The 21,859-nt window shown below is 34.2% G+C and overlaps 1 long non-coding RNA gene across 1 annotated transcript in view; it reads right to left on the bottom strand.

Annotated features, from left to right (window-relative positions):
• Nucleotides 1-20,448, bottom strand: part of LOC144303760 (uncharacterized) — a 57,174-nt gene extending 36,726 nt beyond the window's left edge. Inside the window, exons 1-2 of the long non-coding RNA XR_013370735.1 lie at nt 20,248-20,448; nt 17,675-17,817 (exon numbers count right to left, since the gene is read on the bottom strand). This is a non-coding gene — a long non-coding RNA (uncharacterized LOC144303760). The remainder of the gene's footprint in view (nt 1-17,674; nt 17,818-20,247) is intronic.
• Nucleotides 20,449-21,859: the final 1,411 nt, after the last annotated feature.

Here is a 21,859-nt window from a genome sequence, read left to right as displayed (position 1 = left end):
GGGGGCACTTGGCGGGATGAGCACTGGGTGTTATGCTATATGTTGGCAAATTGAACTTCAATAAAATAAATAAATATAAATAAATAAATAAATAAATAAATAAATAAATAAATAAATAAATAAGAAGCTTTCTCTTTGAGATTAAGAATCAGATAAATATTAATTTGGATATATCTTCATGACATCAGAATAGGGAAGGATTTTTTTAAACAAGTACAAAAAGTAATAATCGTAAAAGAAAAAAGTTGATAATTTAGACTAAATTATAATTAAGAACTTCACTCCTTAAAAGACAATGAAAAAGAGTTAAACTAAGACTGCAAGTGGGAGAACATACAGACTGCACATACAACTCAACTTTTGCTTGAAACAGAAATACATAAAACTCAATAAGGAAAAGACAGACATCTAATAGGAAAATGGGAAAAGGCTATGACATGACCCAGCTATTTACAAAAGGGAATATTTTAAATTTCTAGAAATACGTAAATATGCTCAATTTCACTGGCAATAGAAAGTGCAGATAAAATAACATGACATTTCAAACTTCAAAGTAACACAATGTGAATATCTGAATTTTAAAATATATATACATATGTGTGTATTATATTATTATTATATACCTATCACAAATCTTAGGGCAGAAAAATTATCCAGTCATATAATGTATATACTACAATAAGCTCACCAGTTATTTGTATAATCATTGCTTAGACACCTCTTGATATCAGGAAATCTATAATCTTGAACAGCTCAGTATTAGAAAGTTTTTGCTTTTCATGCTTTTTGATTCATTTTTTCATTTTTAAATTAGGATTTACATCCTACTGTTTTATTCATTTGAAATTTGTTCTAGAATGAGTCAAGTTCCCTTTCCACCTGATACAAAGTGCTTTATAAATTAAAATAGTCCAGTAATAACAAAGGTTAATTCAGTAGGTAGTAGTCTACTACTAGATATGCAAAAGGAGAGGATAAATTATCATTTTTCATTATATGAAAGGTCAGATGCATTAAATGACTTTCCACGTTACTTCTAAGATCATGTTTCACATAATACAAGCAATATTCAAAATTCCTTGTATTCTTTCCTTGGGAAAACATATCCCATGAACAGAGCCCCTCCTGTCTGCCTCCTGCACCTACTCTGGCAGCTGAACCCAGATGTAGCAATGGTAGGAGTAGCTTGGTAGATAGAAACAGGGAGAGCCCTGGTGAAGGAAGACCATGACTCTTTATCTAACCAAGGACTTGCTCACTGTTGATGTGTATATAAGAGCAGGCATTCTAAGCCTTAGAGAGTGTTAGCCAACGTGGAGCCACTAGTCACATATGGCTATTAAGCATTTGAAATATGACCCTTAAAAAGCAAAATGTGTCTTCTGTATGAAATACATACATACAGTAGTGCCTTCCCCTCTCCTGACATTTATCCATGGAGGATAACTTCCAAGATGCCCAATGAATGTCTGAAACCATGGATAGTACTAAACCCTATGTATACTATGGTTTTTCCTCACATATACACCTATGATAAAGTTTAATTTATAAATTTGGCACAGTAAGAGAGTAGCAACAATAATAATAAAATAGATCAATTGTAACAATATACTATAATAAAAGTAATGTGAGTGTGGATCTTCTCTCGCCCAAAGCATATTGTTATACTCTACTCACCCTTCTTCTTGTGATGACGTGAGATGATAAAATACCTACGTGATGAAATGAAAGGAGGTGAAGGATGACGTAGCATTAAGCTACTGTTGGCCTTCTGACAATAGGTCAAAGAGAAAACCATCTGCTTCTGGACCCCAGTTAACCACAGGTAACTGAAACTATGAATAAGGGGCGACTACTGTATTGAATTTCAGACTCAACACAAAGAGTGTAAAATAGCTCATTAAAACTTTTATCATCATCACATGTTAAAATGACAATATTTTGGATAACTGGGATAAATAAAATATATTATAAAATTAATTTTGTCTATTCCTTTTTCCCTTTAAGAGAGCTACTAGAAAAATTTAAATCACTCGTGTGACTTTTACTGCATTTCTATTAGACAGCTGTGCTTAGAGACAAGGTAGGTTATTGCCTGGTACTTTATGTGATAAATATTGTTCACAAAATTGCTTTGTCCCTTACAATATGAAAATTTAAACTTTGTTGCTAACTTTGAAAACCCATCAGTATTATAAAGTTGAGCTTTTTAAAAATTAATTTTACTTTAAAACCCAGGAGATTGGCATTTCTTGGGCTACTTTTGCATTTCTGTGGCAATAATTTTCTGGAGCTGAAAGGCTATGAAACTTTTTATTTTTGTTCTTTAAATATTTAATTTTAATTCAATTTGCCAACATATAGTATAACACCCAGTGCTCATCCTACTGAATTCTTTTTAGACCAGGCTTTCCACTTCACCTAGGTCCCCAACCTACCCTATTGTTAGTATTTGTCCCTTCAAGAGGAGCAGTATTTAGTTGTTACTCATCTGAGCCCTGTAGGCTTTTGAATTTGTAAGCCCTAAAACCAATATTGGACATTCAACTTAAAAGTGGGGAGGAGATTGCTGCCATGTTTGAGAGGGAGAAAGAATGGATCTTAGTAATGTATTATTCCACTGGTCTATTTTGTGATTCAGGTATTAAAAAGTAGAAATTTTCATTTGTATGTGAAGGAATCACCTCTGGGAATAATTATTGTCAATTAAATCAGGTGAATGAATGAAGTAGAAGAGAGTTCCTATCCGCTTGCTGAAACAGAGGATTTTGTTTAAAAGGTGTGTGGGGATTCCACATCCTGAGATCAATAGGGAGAAGTGATACATGTGTATACTAGAAAAGAATTCAACACTAAGTGGTTTGTTGATTCTTCTTGAAGAGAAACCAAATGGCAGCTACCCAAGCCTTAGAAAGAAAAGTCAAAGGAAGCTACAAATCAGAACAAACAAGGAAACCTTAGGGAGGTGGTGCCCCCAAACAGAGAAGCCCTTATTCCTGTTTGATAATCAATTTATAATGTGGCCACCAGGAGGGATCTAATATACTTCCAAACAAATGGGCATTTACAATTACTTTGCAGTCAAGAAGGTCTGATAATACTCCTTTATATAATCTGTTCTTCCCAACATTTCAGCTTCTCCCCATTTATCAGTTGGCCATTTAAAGAGCTGGTTTAAAAAAAAAAAAACACAATTGTACATTGTTTTCTAGCTCAACACTCTTCCTGACAGAATTATTGAGGAAGCATTATGCAAATCTATTGTTTACTAAAGCCATAAAACCATCTGGTCCTAGCGGTTCATTTTTTGTAGCTGGGTTCTGGAAGCCAGCATGGATTTAACTTCCTCTGCCCTCCCTATTCCAGCTGCCAAGCCACTGTTGACACAACACAGGTGTTTTAAGTTTCTCATTTTTGACTGAGCTTTCCATCCTGATCCTTGCTGTATTTGCCTTTGTTCTATGTTCTATAAGATCACCTTATCTTTAGCATTTACATGTTGCAGTCCATTCTTACATGTCACATAGGTTTCCTTTGAAAATTTTCTGAAGATGTTTAAACGTAGTCAAATATTTATAAGTATATCTTAGAGACACAAAACACATTTGTAGGAAGTCACAAAAACAATCTTGGTAATAAACATTACACTCAGGTGACAGGCCAAGTCCATGACGTTCAGCTGACAGCATCTACACACCACAAAATATCAACCATCATCTGAGGGATTTTAGGTTTTCAAAATCAGTCTCTGATCCTGCTCAAATAGCCATACATTTTGAATAACAGATATTAGGAGATCTAAGATTTTGTTGCCACTAAGTAGGCTTGGTAAGTGGATTTAATTTTCAAGAGCATTATATAAAATTACACACTTTCATTACCATTTTCTATGAGAATTTGGGACATTTCTTTTAATATGTCAGCGTTCTTTAACACAAAAGCATTCCTCCAGATTATAGCAATTGCAGCACTTACTTAAGGACTGGAACTATATTTCTGCCCACAGAATTTCTCCAACATAAGCTATCGAGGCTGAAGCAGATCATAGCCTAGAAACTGAATGATGCCTTTTCTTAGTTTCTAAACACCCTGAGGCAGTTGTCAAATCACAGAGCTGTTGGGGCTGTCCCCAGATCTTCTCACTATCTATAATTAACATGAGCAGGAAGCAAAAGTGAAATGATCTTTTTCCAGTAATTTAGACAGGTAAAGAGACACATGCTACAATATTTATTTTCTGTGGCATTTAAAATGTTTCTAACATTTAAGCATTTTAAAACCCATGGTAAACAATCTTAGATTGACTACATTGTCCAAGTACTAGTAGAACAGGTTGAACTTTCTGTGTGCTTAGATAGTTGCAAATAAAGTCAACCAGAGAAGAAATTATGTTTTTTTGAGATAACAAAGGACAGCTAATTGTTAACATGAGATGATAAACAACTGTTGTTTATCACTTTTTCTTGGTCCCTGTTCCCCCCCCCCCCCACCCCGCTGGAACATTTTAGCTAAATGAGCTTGGCTACTTGCAATCTCTAATGCCTAATATATTTTTTTTAATTTCTATACCCTGCTCTCTGTACAAAGTTCCATGTGAGAATTGCTGATGAAAGAAGGGAGCATAATAGCAATGTGAAGAAGTTTTGAACTTTGGTTAATGTCAGAATCCTGGGAGTTGCCATCAGCTAAAAAAAGAACTGGTGGGAGGAGGATGTGGCTAGTTGCTCAAAGACTTATAGCTCCGCTCTGGCAGCCACATCCTGCCTGTGGCTAGGACAACCCAAGTACCACATCTTACCATTTTCTTCAATGATGAAGCACCATCTGTTGTTGAAGAAGGGGGTCTCTCTTTGCAATAAACCCATGTCATCATGAAAGGCTAATAAACATTTATGGTTATAGGAAACTTGGGGCTTTGAACATTGTGTATATGTATGTATTCATCTAGTATATGAAAGTGTTTGTGGCCAAGATATTTTAATGATAATAAAAAGTAATATGCCATCACACAAGAGAATTTGGAAAAATATGCAGAGATTCAAAGGAGTAATTTAGAGTCAATTCCTTTGATATATTTAGAATAATGTTTTTTTTCTGCTAGGTTGGATAGATAGATAGATAGATAGATAGATAGATAGATAGATGATAGATGTGTGTATGTGTGTGTGAATGCACATATACATGAAGGATTTTGATTTTACAACTATATGATACATATGTATTAACAAAATAGGAAATCGTATTATGCATAATTTCCATGGTCAATTTTTATTCTCCCTTTATTCATTTTATATTAGGTTATAAGAATTTTTCCATGTTAAGTGTTCTTTAAGAACACTTGGAATGTCTATATAATATTCCATTATATCAGTGGTTCTTAGGCCTTATGCATCAAATTATCTTGAAGGCTTTGTGAATACTGGGCCCACTATCAGAGTTTCTGAGAAAATAGGTGTCAAGTAGAACAAAGAATGTTCCTTTCTAACAATTTTCCCAGTGATGCTGATCTTGCTGGTTTGGGGACTAGACGGTGGTTGACTAGATTATATAAGAATTTTCTTATAATTGAATATTTGGATTGTTCACCATAAATACCATCAGAGTGATGATTTGTGTATATGACAGTTTCCATAAGATAGGTTTCTTTTTTAAAGATTTATTTATTTATTTATTTTGAGAGAGAGAGAGAGAGAATGCTATGGAAAGGGGCAAAGAGGTGGAGAGAAAAAGAGACCCAAATAGACTCTATGCTGAGCACAGAGACCTACTTGGAGCTCCATCTCCCAACTCTGAGATCACAACCCCAAGATGAAGATCTGACCGGAAACCAAGATTTAGATGCTTAATTGTCTGTGCCACTCTGGTGCCCCTCCATAAGATAGAATTCTACAAAAAAATAGCTGACCAAAATGTTATGAACTTTTTGGAGACTTTCAATATGTATGGCCAGACTGAATCAGAAAACCTGTCTCAATTTATACTGTATGTGGATTCTCTTATTCTACTAAACCCTTTCTGCTACCTAGTATATTTTGTTTTCTAAGCATTTGGTCAACATAACATCTTACTTCAATTTACATTCCTTCAACTACCAGGGAGGTGAAGTATTTCATTGTATATTCAATATCTATTTGAAAGAAATATGAACAAAGCTCAGTGGCTGTTTTTTCAAGCTCTTGAGATCTTAAGATTTTTCTTACGTATTTCCAGGAACCATTTATATTTTTCTGATATGAATCCATAGTTTGTTATATTTGTCATAGATATATTCTCACTTTATGGTTTCTTCTTTATTAATTTACTCTTTTTGACAGAGTGGTTTTGATTTTCCCATTTTTATGTAACCAGGTCTACTTTTTTTCTTTGTGATTTTTTTTTGTTACTTTGAAAATACAAGTCTTAAAATTAAATGTTTTCTCAAGTTTTGCTCTTTATGGTTCTATGCTTAGCATTTGCTTCCCCAACTGGAATTGGGGTGTCTGGAATTTCTTACCTTTCCCTTTCTTTTTTCTTTCCTTCCTTCCTTCTTTCCCTCCTCTTTCTTTCTTTCTTTCTTTCTTTCTTTCTTTCTTTCTTTCTTTCTTTCTTTCTCTCTTTCTTTCTTGTTTTACGAAATGTAAAGCGAAGCCCAAGTAGTTAATTACCTACCCAGAACCATTTATTTTATAATTATTCCTTTTCCTGTTCTAATATGATGCATGATCACATTTAAAAGTTAATCTGCAAGCTGGGAATTAGTTCTAGGTCGGTATCAGTAGGAAATGTGACCTGATATAAGATATTGTTTTTAGTAAGCATAACAGGAAACACATGTATGACATCTAATGAGAAAACCAGAAATTGAGCCATGGTCAAGGAATGATGGCCTTAATGTCAATATGTGTCTTAGCTTCATCTTAGGTTTCCAATCAGTTATTTAGAGGGTTTCCTTGTTTTGTTCATTGACTTAAAGGTAATGCCCTCAAAGGGACCAAAAAATAAAAATAAAAAAAGAATTCTCATTGCCTTCAGGAAATATTGAGTGCATTTTCCAGAGTATGAGGTAAACGGGAACTTTTATTTTAAAATCTTAGTACAAAAAAAAAAAAAAATCTCCGTACATCATTTAACAAAGAACATAGTTTTATTGTCTGGCCTTCCTTGTCATTTGATCTGCTTAACACTAGGTTTTTCTCCATCTATTATATTAAACTTTTCCCACCCACCCCACCCTTACTCCAGGATATATTGGAACTACATTATAAGGTGTAACAGAGAGTAAAATAACCTCTTGATATTTTCTTTTGATAAAGTCAAGTTTTGTTTACAAATATAAAATCCCCTCCTAAGTAGCTGTCAACAATTCTTTAAGATTACTGAGCTCCTTCCATTAAAAGCATCTTAATTCAGTGCTAGCAGACAAATAACACTACAAATCTAATCTCTGAAGCAGTGACAATTATTTAGCACTTTTTCAGTTAGCTTGTACAATAAATATAATTACCTTTAAAACACTAGGTCTCAGTTGTTACAATGGTAAAACTGAATGGAAATGCCGGACCTTCAGACTATGAACCAAACTAATGACCAATTTCCAGGTTCTGATGATCAAATGGCAAAGAAACTATTTTTTCCAACTTGAATTTTCTAAGAATTGACAGCTTATGGATTTTGAAGTGGGAAATATTGTTATTAATAGACATGAAATTGCATTTATAATTCAAAGTCAATTTCATTCCAAAAATGCATTTAGCAGCTATCTGACAGTTCTGTGGGTTTTTAAAAACTTCTAGTAATTTTAGTGCTGTAGAGATTTGTGAAGGCTAAGTTTGGATTTTGTAGAAATTATATCCAGACACTTCACACCATCCCTCTTGTCCAGTTCTTATCTTTTCCTACCTTCATGCTGAAAATAGCAACATCATACCTGACTTATTTTTACTTTTTCCCCACCTAGCCACTGTTAGTGATATGAATCAAAGAAGAAAAAATTCTAATCATGTGCTGCAACTTCCCAATTCTAGCCTGATGATTAATATCGCTAAGTAATTGCAATATTTTTCCCTTTTTATTTATTATATGTCTTTTTTACAACCCTTCTAAAGGTAGAGAGATAACTAAGCTGTTCAAAGGTCTTCCCTGACCCTGACTGTGGGAAAGGACCTTATGCATCATTTCTTTCAACTCCAAATGGACAGAGGAATTAACAATATCAGTAAGAATGGAAGACAAAGTAAGAATTTGTTGGGGATCATAGGAGTCTATTCAGTCTGCCTCAGATTACCTGCGGATGATCACCAAGATAATGAAGATTGCAGGATATCTGTTTGCTAACATGACAACTAGAAGCTATATGCACAGTTCTTCTAACCTAAATGAATCCCAAGTATGGAGTTCCCCCTCAAAGAAGCCTTCATTGTCATGGAAAACCACTAAAAGGAAACATTTGTAAATGGCACAGCTTAATCCATATCTTTCTATGAAGATATCTATTTATGACAGCCACTGTATCTACTTAGGTATTTTTTTATGAGACCCACCTTTCAAGCTGTTTCTCCAAACATAATCTATACATGTAATATTAAAATTTAATAGACATGAAAAATAAACATACACAATGTATAATTACAAAATACATTTGATTTCTCCCTGAAACTTCTGAAATAATAAATATTTGATCAATTGCTAAAATACATAGAACGAAACATTTTTTGCCTTAAGACGTAGGATTGCAACAGAAAGAACATGGGCACATGGCTGCTGCTCTTACACAGAATCCTAGCATTTCAGGCACAGGCATTCTGGTAGGATTGGGACAGTGGAGGAATCCAATATTTTGGAAATTTGCAAGAGTATTTTGGCCCCTCTCCTTTATTTGGCTCTCTATACTGTGGTCATCACTAGTATTTTTCCAAGAGCTACATTTAAGTTTCTGATATAGCTAAGAGGGTTACATGTAGCTGCATAAAATATTTAGTATGTTCTTAGGCAATTTTTAATTAAGATATAAGTGATATTTCTCTAATTTTTTTCTTCTCACCCACTTACCAACTGTCACTATCTAGATCACAGTTGCCCAATGTTTGGCAGTGGGATTCTACTCCCTCCATCTGGCCCTATCACAGCTATCAGTAATGGATCACAGAATACTTTCCCATCAGCCTCAGAATCCAACACAGAATCCTGAGCAGCTTTTTCCAACGTCTTTTGGTAGTTGTAACAGGTGAAACTTAGTTAACTCCCTGGAACAGTCTGAGGTCATGGGGTTTAGAAAGATGTTCCTACCAAACTAGTCTTCAGGAGTGAGTATCCTGGAATTTATATTTAAAAAAAAAATTCACCAGGATGATTATAACAGAAACAGCCCTGCAGTGTTCACAGATTGGGAATCAAAGATATTGGTAGAAAATAAAAAGATTAATCAATTTATTTAAGATTATTGAAACTTAGTTTGCTAATCTATAAAAAATATTATAATACTTTCCTTGGTGGGTTCTTCTAAAAACAAAATAAAATCATGTGCTTGGATGTGCTAATACCAGAAATGAAAGTGGAGAAATCACTACAGATTTAATGGGCATTAAAAGGATAATAAGAAACCACTATGAATACCTCTATATGCACACATTTGATAACTGAAGAGAAATGGACCGATCTTGGGAAGAAACATTTGCCAAAACTCACACAAGAATAAATAACACACACAATGTTGTGTGTCAATTAAAGAAATTGAATCAGAAATTAATAACTTTCCAAAAGAGAAAGCACCAGGCCTAGACAGGTACACTGGTGAATTCTACCAAATATTTAAAGAAAATATATACCAATTATCTTTGGTCTGTTTCAGAGTTAGAAGCAGAGAAAATATTAACTCCATAAGATCAGGATTACCTTAATTCCAAAACTAGACAAAGATGTTACAAACAAAAAAATAAAAATAAAAAGCAAAAAAGTAAACAGTAAAAAAATACAGACCAATATATTTCATGAACACAGATGCAATTCTCAATAAAATATCAGCAAATTGAGTCTAACTCTATATAAAATTATTATATACCATGAACAAGTGAGATTTATTCCAGGTGAACAAGACTGGTTCAACATTCAAGAATTAGTTAATGAAATCCATTCATCAATAGACTAGCAAAGAAAAATTACATGATCTTATCAACAAATGAAGAAAGCATTTGACAAAATGCAGCAAACTATGAATAAAGAAGAACTTAATCAACTTTATAATCAACACCTACAAAAAAAATTTATATTAACGTCACATTTAATGGTTTGAAACTAGAAGCTTCCTCCCTAAGATCAAAAACAAAGCAAGAATGGTGTTTCCTTTCACCATTGCTTGTCAATATTATACTGGAAGTATTAGCTAATGAGAAAAGGACAAAAAAAAAAAAGAAAGAAAGAAAGAAAGAAAGAAAGAAAAAAGAAAGGAAATAAAAAGTACTCAGACTGGAAGGAAGAAATAAAACTATCTTTGTTCAGAGATGGCATGATTAAACACGTAGAAAAAAATTTTAAAAGGCAAAAAAAAAAAAAAAACCTTCTTGTGCATATAAGCAATCATAGCAAGGTTGAAATATGCAAGATAAGTACACGAAAGTCAATTACTTTTCTATATACCAGCAATGAACAAGTAGAATTTGAAATAAAAAACAAGTTACCACTCATATTTGTAGACAAAAGAATGATATACTTAGTTATAAATCTAATGAAATATGTACAAAATGTATATGATGAAAATGACTAAATTCTGATGAAAGATATCAAGGAAGAATTAAATAAATGGAGAGATTTTCCATACTCATGCATAGAAAGACTCAATATTATCAAATACCAATTCTTCCCAACATGATATATGAATTCAATGTATTGTCAATCAAATTATTTTGTGGATATTTACAAACTGATTCTAAAATATAATACAGAGGCAAAAAGATCCAGAATGTCCAACTCAATATTGAAGGAGAAGAACAAAGTCTGAGTATTGACACTACCCAACCTCAACTTATTATAAAGTTGCAGTAATCAAGACAGTGTGGAATTGGTGAAAGAATAGACAAATAGATCAATAGAATGGAATAGGGAGTTCAAGAATAGAAACAAAGAAATATAGTCAACTGATCTTTGACAAAAGATCAAGGGAAATAAAATAGAAAGAGGTAATCTTTTTAAAAAACAGTTTAACTCTATAATTCACATTTTAAAAAAAGAATTTAGAAACAGACTTTTCACCCTTCACAAAAACGAATTCCAAATGGATCATACACCTAAATGTAAAACACAAAACTATAAAAACTTCTACAAGATAACATAGGAGATAACCTAGATGACCATGGGTTTGGTGATGATTTTTTAGATACAATACTAAAAGCACAATTCATGAAAGAAGTAATTAATAAGCTGAATGAGGAGATAAGCCATAGCCTGGGAGAAAATACCTGCAAAGAGACATCTGATAAAATACTGTTATTCAAAATATACAAAGAACTTTTAAAACTTTTCAAGAAAAAAAAGAACCTGATTAAAAGATATATAGATACCAAATAAGTGTATTAAAAGATATCCTACATCACCTGTTAGGATTGCAAATTGAAACATTGAGATATCCATACCTATTAGAGTGGCCAAATCCAAAACAATGACACATCTAAATGCTGTTGAAGACTAGAGCAACAGGAATTCTCACTCCTTCCTGGTGAGAAGGCAAATGGTACAGCCACTTTGACAAATAGTTTGACAGTTTCTTACAAAACCAAACATTCTTTAACCAGATGAATGACACTTCTTGGTATTTACACAAATGCATTGAAAAGTTATGCTAAAAAAAAAAAAAGAAAAAAAAAAAGAAAAGTTATGCTCATATAAAACCTCCAAACGGATGTTTATAGAAGATTTATTCATAAATTGCCAAACTTATAAACAATCAAGATGTCCTTTGGTAGATGAATAGATAAGCTGTGGTACCTCCAGACAATGGAATATTATTCAGCACTAAAATAAATAAAAAAATAAAAATACATTTAAAAATTTAAGAAGAGCAATCAATCCAGGAAACGACCTAGAAGAAACTTAAATGCAAATTGCTAAGGGAAATAAGCCAATCTGAAAAGGCTGTATGATTCCAACTATATGACATTCTGGAGACATTAGAAAGATCCATTGTTGATAGGGGTTGGGGGAAAGATAAATGAATGGACGGAGTACAGAGAACTTTTAGCACTTGAAAACTATTCTGTATGATAGTCTAATGGTGGATATTTGATATGATACATTTGCCAAAAACATTAGAATATATAACGCCAAGAATGAACTGTAATGCAAACTATGGATTTAGAGTTACAAAGATGTGTCTTTGTTGGTTCATAGATTGTAACAAATGTACCACTGCAGGGGTTGATAGTGGAGAGAAAGTGTGCCTGTGTGCTGCACAGGAAGTATATGGGAACTTTCTGTACTCTCTGCTTAGCTTTCTGTAAACTTCAGACTGCTCGAAAAACTAAATTTAATTAATTTTTTAAAAATGTTGACAAAGATGTGGAGAATGTGCCACCCTTATACATTGCTGGTCAGAATGCAAAATGGTACTCACTTTGGAAAACAGCCTGTCAGTTCCTCACAATGTTAAACATAGAACTATCATATATGATAAGCAAATAATAGGCCACAAAGATGTCCGTGTACTAATCCCCTAATCTGTGAATATTACATTACATGGCAAAAAGAACTTTGCAAATACACATAAGTTTCTTGAGCTCTAAAGATTGTTCTAGATCATCAGGGCTGGGGAATGTAATCATGAGCATCTTTATAGGGAAGGGACGAGACAAAAGAGTCAGTAAAATAGATGTGAAAAGGAAGTAGAAATCATAGAGAAAGGTTGGAGGACACTACACTGCTGGTTTTGAAGATGGTGAATAGGGGCCGTGAGCAAGGAGTTCAGGCGCCTCTAGAAGCTTGGAAGTGATTTTCCTCTAGAGCCTCTGGAAACAATGCAGCCCTGCCAATGTGTTCTAGATTTCTGACTTCCAGAACTCAATATAATAAATTTGTATTGTTCTAGCAACTAAATTTGTGGTAATTTTTACAATGACAATGGGAAACATACTGTATTACCCAGCAATTCTGCTCTTTGGTATCTACTCAAAACCATTGAAAATATCTGTGCGCACAAAAATGTGAATGTTTATAATAACATTGTTTATAATAGTCAGAAAGTACAAATAACCCAAATGTCCATCAAATGATGAACACAGAAACAAATATAATTTTTCATACCATGGAATATTATTCATTAATAAAAAGCAATGAAATGCTGATACATTCTACAACATGGATGAATCTTGGAAAATGCTGACTGAAAGAAGCTACACACAAAAATTTACATGTTGTATGATTGCATTTATATGAAATGTCCAGAACAGACAAGTATATAGAGACAGAAAGTAGATTAGTGGTTACCAAGGGCTGGAGGGAGGAAGAGGGAACAGGAAGTCATAGTTTATAGGTACAGGGTTCCTTTTGGGGATGTAGGGTGATAAACATTTCCTAAATTTGATAGTGGTGACAGTTGCAGAACTCTGTGATTATATTTCAAAATTAAAAAGGAGAATTTTATGAGATGTGAATTATATCTCAATAAAGCTATTATTTAAAAAAGTAATGTAGCTGATGCACCAAATACCTAAATTTTTATCCAGATATCATATATTAAATTAATCTCAAAATACTGACACCTTTAGATAAGGTAAAACATAGTTTACAAATTGCATTCTCTCAACTAGCTTCACATTATGGAACATTACATCTGGGGTTGGGGGAACTATTAAAATTATTGTATTTAAACTGGAATGAAAGAGGTAACATGATTTTCCCAGGGTTATAGAACCAAGAATTTGAAAGCCTAGTTAAAAACTACCCAGAGTTCTGCCCTTTGCTTTCCACTAAACCATCCTGAAAAGTTGAAAATCATTACCACTATTTGAATTCTAGAAATTCCTGAAAGGAGATAAAAAAAAAAATTGGAAGGACTCCAGATAAGACATAAAGGAAAAATTCAGAAGAAATGGCAAGCTAGATGAAAAATAAGCGTTAAAAACTACTAAGCAGGTGTACCTGGGTAGTTTAGTGGGTTAAGTGTTTGCCTTCAGCTCAGGTCATGGTCCCAGGGTCCTGGATTGTGCCCCATGTTGGGTTCCCTGCTCAGCAGGGAATCTGCCTCTCCCTCTGCCCCTCATCTTGCTTGTGCTGTCTCTCAAATAAATACATAAAATCTTAAAAAAAAAAACAATTGCTAAGCAAAACTCCTATAAATTGAGCCATAATGGATTAATGAACCTAAAAAGATGGCAATAGACATGAGCAAATATTTCATAGATGACCCAGACATTAACATGATCCACATTTTCTTCCTTTTTTAGGACACCTATAGGTTTTGAGTATTTGTCTTATCTACCACAAATTTTCTTTTCTTTTCTTTTTTAAGATTTATTTATTTATTTATTTATTTATTTATTTATTTATTTATGATAGACACACAGAGAGAGAGAGAAGCAGAGACATAGGCAGAGGGAGAAGCAGGCTCCATGCCGGGAGCACAATGCGGGACTCGATCCTGGGACTCCAGGATCGTGCCCTGGGCCAAAGGCAGGTGCCAAACCACTGAGCCACCCAGGGATCCCCCTACCACAAATTTTCAAATGACACTAACTAATATATTCTGTTCCTTACCAAGCCCTCTACTTTCTTCTCTCTCATTATTTTCTTTCTTTGTCTCTCCATTTCCAATCTAAATGACAGTCTTCAGATTTTCCATATTTCTGCCTTTTGTGCAGAATTTGAGGCTACACTTGTCTCCCTGGACAAATATATTTACTCTTTGATCTGTCTCACTTTCATAAGTTAAATTTATTCTGTTTACCAGCATCCTACATGCCCTATCTTGTTCTCAGTGACATACTCTTAGTCACAGGGCCAAAATTTCCCTCTACTTGTTTACCGTGTCATTGTCTTCTCAAAATTTGTAGAGCAGACAAAGTAAAAGAAATAAAAGTGGGATGGAATTTTCTAGAAAGATAACCTGCCATGTCCCAGAGAAAGAAGGATTATGAATGTTTGAGAAGATGGATTAAAAGAATGTTAATAAAATATAACAATGGACTTAGTGCAGATGGGGAGGGTGTGTCAGTGGTCAAGAACTGGACACTGAGGAAAATGAGAAAATAGATATTATCACAAAAGAAATTACATTTTGATGTGTATATTTTTCAAAAGATAAAAAAAAAAAAAACAGTATCCTTTCAAATAATTTTCCAAGAAACTTTTCAAAAGTGATTTAGGTATAAAAGGGCACCTGGATGGCTCAGTCAATTGAATGTGTGCCTTTGGCTGAGGTCATGATCTCGGGGTGCTGGGAGAAGGCCTACATTGGGCTCCCTGCTCAATGAGAGTCTGCTTCTCTTCTCCCTCTGCCTCTCCCCCAGCTCATGCTATCTTTTTCATGCTTTCTCTGAAATAAATAAATAAATAAATAAATAAATAAATATTTGTTTTTACGAAGTGATTTGGGGGACCCCTGGGTGGCTCAGTCAGTTAAGCATTTGCCTTCAGATCAGGTCATGATCCCAGGGTCCTGGCATTGAGCCTCACATGGGGCCCCCTACTCAGCAGGAACCTGCTTCTCCCCTTCCCTCTGCCTGTTGATCCCCCTGCTTGTGTGCTCTCTCTCTCTCTCTCTCTCTGTCAAATAAGTAAATGAAACCTTTAAAAAAATTTTTTAAAAAGTGATTTGGGTATAAAACATTCGAAGATGACAAAGCAAGGTCAAAATGTAACTATCCATGGGAATTAAAGTTATACTGTTCAGTATATAAAAATACTTCCTATTTGCATTCATTTTCACATATTTTTAATGAAATAATTTAAGTCCTCTATAATATAATTGGGCTTTTAATCTTCAAAGCATATTTTATCAATCCTCCCTTGATTTTTCCATGATACTTCATCTTCATTGACCTAATGGTTACACAGTTACAATAAAGTCTTCACCTCTAGAAAAATAAACTAAAATAAATTTAGAAGATTAATTTCCATGAGCGAGGAGCACTCAACAATGTTTTTGGTTTTATTTTAATTTAATTAATTTATTTATTTTAGAGACAGAGAAAGTGTGAGCGACAGGGAGAAGCAGAGAGAGAGAGAGGGAAGAGGGAATCTGAAGTAGACTCTGTACTGAGTATGGAACAGGACTGGGGGCTCCAGCTCAAGACCTCAAGATCATGACCTGAGCCAAAACCAAGAGTCAGACACTTAATGACTGAGCCACTCAGGTACCGCCACCTTTTTTTAAACATTTATTTATTTATTTGAAGGGAGAAATGGCAGAGGGAGAGAGAGAATCCTTGAGCACTGAGTAGGGACCCCTTTTGCAGGTAACTTGATCTCAGGACCCCAAGATTGTTTCCTGAGCCTAAATCAAGAGTGAGATGCTCAACTGTGATCAACCCAGCATCAGGCTCTGCACTCAGCAGGGGTCTGCTTGAGATTCTCTCTCCCTCCCTCTGCTCCTCCCATCACACACTTGTACACACACACTCTCTCTCTCTCTTTAACATAAATAAATCTGAAAGGAAGAAAGAAGAAAGAAAGAAGAAAAAATAAATAAAAAAAATAAAAAAATAAAATAAAATAAAAAAAACAAACAAGAAAGAAGAAAGAAAGAAAGAAAGAAAGAAAGAAAGAAAGAAAGAAGAAAACACTTGAAATATTCTGAATGCCTACTCATTACTATTAGAAGAAAAATGATTTAAAGAGAAGAAAGGGGAGGGAAGGGAAGAAGAAGAAGGAAAGGAGGAGGAGGAAAGAAGAGGGAAAAAAGGCTTCATGCTAACATAGTGAGTATAGTAAAAACCACTTACTTGATAAAATTAGAAACAGTAATTGGTCAGGTAATTTTAAAAAATGAGGTTAAAACAAATAATCATATAAACTATATATATGTACTGTCAAGAATTGTGAAGACACTCTGATTTTAATCTCCTTTCAGGCTAGTACATTTGCCTGCCACAATTTGATCCATCACAAAGCTTCTAAAAATTATGGGCAAAATATTTTGAAAACTTAAAATTAATTCCTAAAGTGGCTAGAAAATAAGACATCTTAAAAGAAAAAATGAAGCAAACATATGGGTCCAAATTTGAAGCTAGTGACAGTCTAAAGACTTTTTATAATCCCTAGAGACATCAGTCTTAACACAAATGGTAGGTGAGAAATATGCAGATATGAGCCTTTGGGAAGAAGTCAGAAGCCCCATTTTCAGGATGGAGTATGACATAAGCAGATGAGCATGCAGAGGAATAATTGTCATTATTGTCAGGTAGAGTCTGGGAGTCTAAGGATAAGCCTAAGCCTGAAGGTAGGTACTAGGGTTGAAGGCTTTGTGACCAACCCAATCCTGGTGTCTTAAATTACACACTTTAATTCTCCCATTTTTAATGATTTCTTAAAGACTTGGGTCATTCAATTTAATCCTAGGTATATAAAATTGCATGTGCTCTCAATATTCTGGAATGGTATTATTACTCTAATTGGCACATCTTTATTGTAAATCAAGAGCCATCTATATTTGGGTTTGAACACAATATGTTATATTTGTAATTCAGAGATCAGTTTTAGAAGCAAGACTTACCTCATTTTTCTCTTATATTCTGAGAAGTTCAAACCACTGTATTTATAGTTCATTTATTTATTAATCACCGAAGGAAGAGATGGTAAAGGGTTTCACTTTCTACCTTCTCACAGAATGGGAGGATGTTTATCTGCATGAGCAATCTGGAGATTTAAAAAAAAAGTGAGTTGCAAAAAGGTCAACACTACAGGCAGGATATTACCTCCCTTTTTTGTCATCAGATTACATTGTTATTATGCACACGGAGAATCTCCTGAACACTTTCACTCTCACTGGCCTCCATGCTGCAAGAAAAATAGACCACAGTTTCTTGATTTTTGAGCTTTGTGGGCTCACTTCTCTGTGTTCTGTAACATGACTGGCAGCTTGCTTCATCACAGCCAGGTTTCTCTGAATCTCCCAAAATTCCCCTGCCAAATTCTTGGGAGCTTTGCATGTCAGCTGGATAAACCTGGACCCACCAAAGCAAATTCTTTGATCCATGTAACTTTTGAAGTGCAAAATAATTAATCTATTAGGAAGATCCATCATATTTGCTACTGTTGGCTATGTTAGATACTAATTGATAATAAGATGCTTTGGGGAGCTTCATTAAATACAGTTACATAATTTTTTGGCATAGACTATTTCACTGCAATGTGAGGAAAATCAATGAAAATGTCTAGGCCTCAATAAAGAGAGTACTTATTTTGTGGCTAGGAAGAGCTACAATACTTTGTGGTGAGGCAGGTTACAATGTGCAAAAGAGGAATATTTATATAATGCAAGATGTAACTTTGAGAGGTCCATTTATTTGTTTTATTGCTACATGAAGCACAGGAGTTAAATATTACTGGCTGTTTGAACCGCTGGTAACACAACAACAGCTTTGCTTGAGTAAGAAAGATTTATGTACATTGTTACCTCACACGGCCTTCATTGAGGGCTATAAGGAAATTCTTTCTAATACTGCAGCAAAAAAGACACATTTCTTAAAAACATTAAATACTTAAAATCATTTTTAAAGGCCATTTTTTGAAGAACTCAGTAAAGCCTGAAAAATCCTGACTGATTTATATTTGGGGGGGGTATTTATTTTACCAAGAAATTGAGTGTAGTATGTTGAAAATACTTGAAAAATTCATGCCAATCAAGATTATTGCCAAGGATCATCAATAGTACTGTGTGTGTGTGTGTGTGTGTGTGTGTGTGTGTGTGTGTGTGTGACAGAGAAAGGTAGACCCCCATGCACACATACTAAGGTATTTAAAATTAGCTTGTCATGTTTATTTATTGTTTTAGCTTGTCATGTTCAGATCATAAATGTTTTCTGAATAAAACAAAAGAGTTAAGATCAATAAATTTTTTAAAATCCTCAGTTTTATCTCATGGCAATAAATTCATGTTCTCAGGAATGAAATCAAGTTAGTCTAATGCTAAATAAGTAATCACAGGGATACATTAAATGATCAGTACAAAACTTTAGGAGAAACTCTTTTCCTCTGCCTCTTATCCCAAAACACTGGTCTCCTATCCTGAGAGGTTGCAGAAGTTATTTTACCAATTCTTTCCTGCAGCAGACTGATATATTGATGACTTTACTTGAAAAAAATGAAAAGAAAAAAAAAGGAAAAAACACTACAAACCACAGAGATCTGCTCCCCAGAGGAAGGAACACTTGATTTTTTTCAGCAGCTCAACATGTCAAAAGATTGATTCATCAGGAAATCTGACCTATGAGTGACCTCAGAAAAGCCAAAAGAACGTGAACTAATGCTAGGATTTGCTACTTCTCTTACATGTCATTAAAATATTAGTACCTTGACATTTCAGAAGGTAAGTCTAATCACAACAGCTTTGCATTAACTATTTATCCTTCAGGATCTAGTAATAAAATAAAGAGGTTTTCAGCTTTTTCATATGAAAAGATTTAACACAGGATTTGTTGTTTTGGTAAAAGTCTCCCTTTGTAAAAGTGTTCTTTCTCAATCACCTTGATGGGTACTCTTATCACTTACCTTTTTATTGTCATGATATACTCATAAATATTTCTTTAGCCTCATTGTTTCTCCATTTGCTAGGAAAGATGAATGTGGCAGTTGTAATAATAATTATGAAAATAATAAAGTGAAGACAAAGATAAAGATAAAGAATAGTTCACTGAGTTTTATTATGTGCTAGGTACCCTTTTGGGTGCCTTGCAAACATCTTCATTCATTTAAACTTCACAAGAATTCTGTAAGATAGATTTTACTCTTATTCACATTTTAGACATAAGAACACAGAGAAACAGAGATATTAAGTAAATTGCCCAAGGTCATACATCAGCCCCCAAATTGTAGGCTTTTTAGACTGGGTTCTACCAGTATGACTTAGGCATCCTTCCTGTCCTTTATGAGAATACTTTGCCCCACTGTGTCTACTTAGCACAGATCTTGGCAGGTTCAAGCACACATATGTTTCTTCCAAAAATTCTCATAAAGAATTGAGATATAGTACACCATGAAGTCCCAAACCAAACAAGCTAACCTGGCATAAGCTTAAAGCTTTACACTCTGGTTTTCTTTATCTACTGACCTTTTGTTCCAGCTCACCTTTCTTAAAATCCTGAACCCAAGATAAGGCCTTTCTTTGTGTCAGCTATCAAGATTCCCAATAAAGCCAAGTCTAGTCAATCTCCCTCGGTGTAGGGCCAAACTCGTCAAGGTCACTTCATTTAGCCTGTTTTTCTTGGCACCTCCTTATATGATTTCTCCTTTGGTTTTATCAGTGGCCTTGCAGTCAAATGTAGTTTATAAAACATCAGCAGCAGCAGCAGCAACATTACCAAGGAGGTTCTTAGACATGCAGACTCTGTAGTCCCACCAGAGATCTACAATTCTTATACATGTCACATTTAAGAAGCACTATTCTAGGACATTCTCTGTCCTTTGATAAATGGACCTAAATCTCTATGGCAGTGGTTTGCAAACCCTAGTTGTCATTAGAATCATTTGGAGATTAAAACAAATTTCTGGATCTCACTTACAGAGCATCTGATTCTGTAGGTCTGGGGTAAGGGGATTAAAGATTTCTAACAAGCTCCCAGGTCTGGTTGCTGCCCACCTGTGTACTACACTTTGCAAACCACAGCTCTAACTCTCCCTGAATTCTCCCCTCTTTTGTATTCACAACCCATCTAGAAAGTTGTGAGTTCTGCCTGTGTTGTATTAGGGAGAACATTCCCCCTTAGTGATTCATACATGAAATAGTTCTACAAAGCTATTATTGTCTGAAAAGAAATTTTAGGCTGATGAGAGGTGGCATATACAAGGTGGGGGAGTGGGGATGGATATCTGAGATCTGCTCTGATCTTGATTATCTAAACCATTGCTTCTTCTAGTATGGTAGTTTCATAGAATATTTTTTGTTCCAAATTTAATTGAAGTGGTCACAATTACAAACAAGATGGGGCAAAATACATTTTGAAGAATCTACTATAGGAACTTCTAAACTAGTAATAATGTAATAAAGAGAAAAATTCAATTGAGAATCCATGGAGTTATTTGAGTGTCATTGGAATACAAGGAGAATTTGGGATTGGAGAGAGAGAGCAACTAGAGGATAATAAATTATTTGTCTGGGTCTTTACTGAAGAAAAGTTTGGGAAGTTTCTCACTCCCAAATTGTTTTAGAAATTGATATTTTGGAATTTCTAAATTGTAGAAAAGTAAAACTACAGGATATTCTATACCAAATCTCTATGAAAATATAAATAATTCACCTAGTTGTCACTAACATGTAAGATTGGAAAAATTTAAGGTGTACAATTATGGAATATTTCCCAGAATGTTCAAGCCTTTATATAAGATAGCTGGTGATTGTGCAATGTGATAATCATTTCTATCATGGTGCAGAGGAGATGCTGGGAGCTACCATTTACTAAATCTCTTTTCCGTCTCACAGAGGTTGTTGGAATTTACAATACAGCACTGGAACATAGGAAATACAAGGAGGTATATATATTATATTACATATTATATATGTATCATACACGTATATATGTATATCTTGCATAAAAGCTAACGGATTCTTCAAGGAAACTGATGCTTTTTGGAATAATATGAGAATAATAAGAACTAGTAATTTTATAATCTATTTAGATTTTCAGATTTTGTTTATATTCAACACTATTAAAATGCATTATTGAGTTACCTAGTAATGAAA

This window comes from Canis aureus, chromosome 33, assembly GCF_053574225.1.
Source record: "Canis aureus isolate CA01 chromosome 33, VMU_Caureus_v.1.0, whole genome shotgun sequence".
In the NCBI taxonomy this organism is placed as follows: domain Eukaryota; kingdom Metazoa; phylum Chordata; class Mammalia; order Carnivora; family Canidae; genus Canis; species Canis aureus.
The sequence above is the reverse complement of the archived record's forward strand: the minus strand, read 5'-3'. Positions and strand labels throughout refer to the sequence as shown.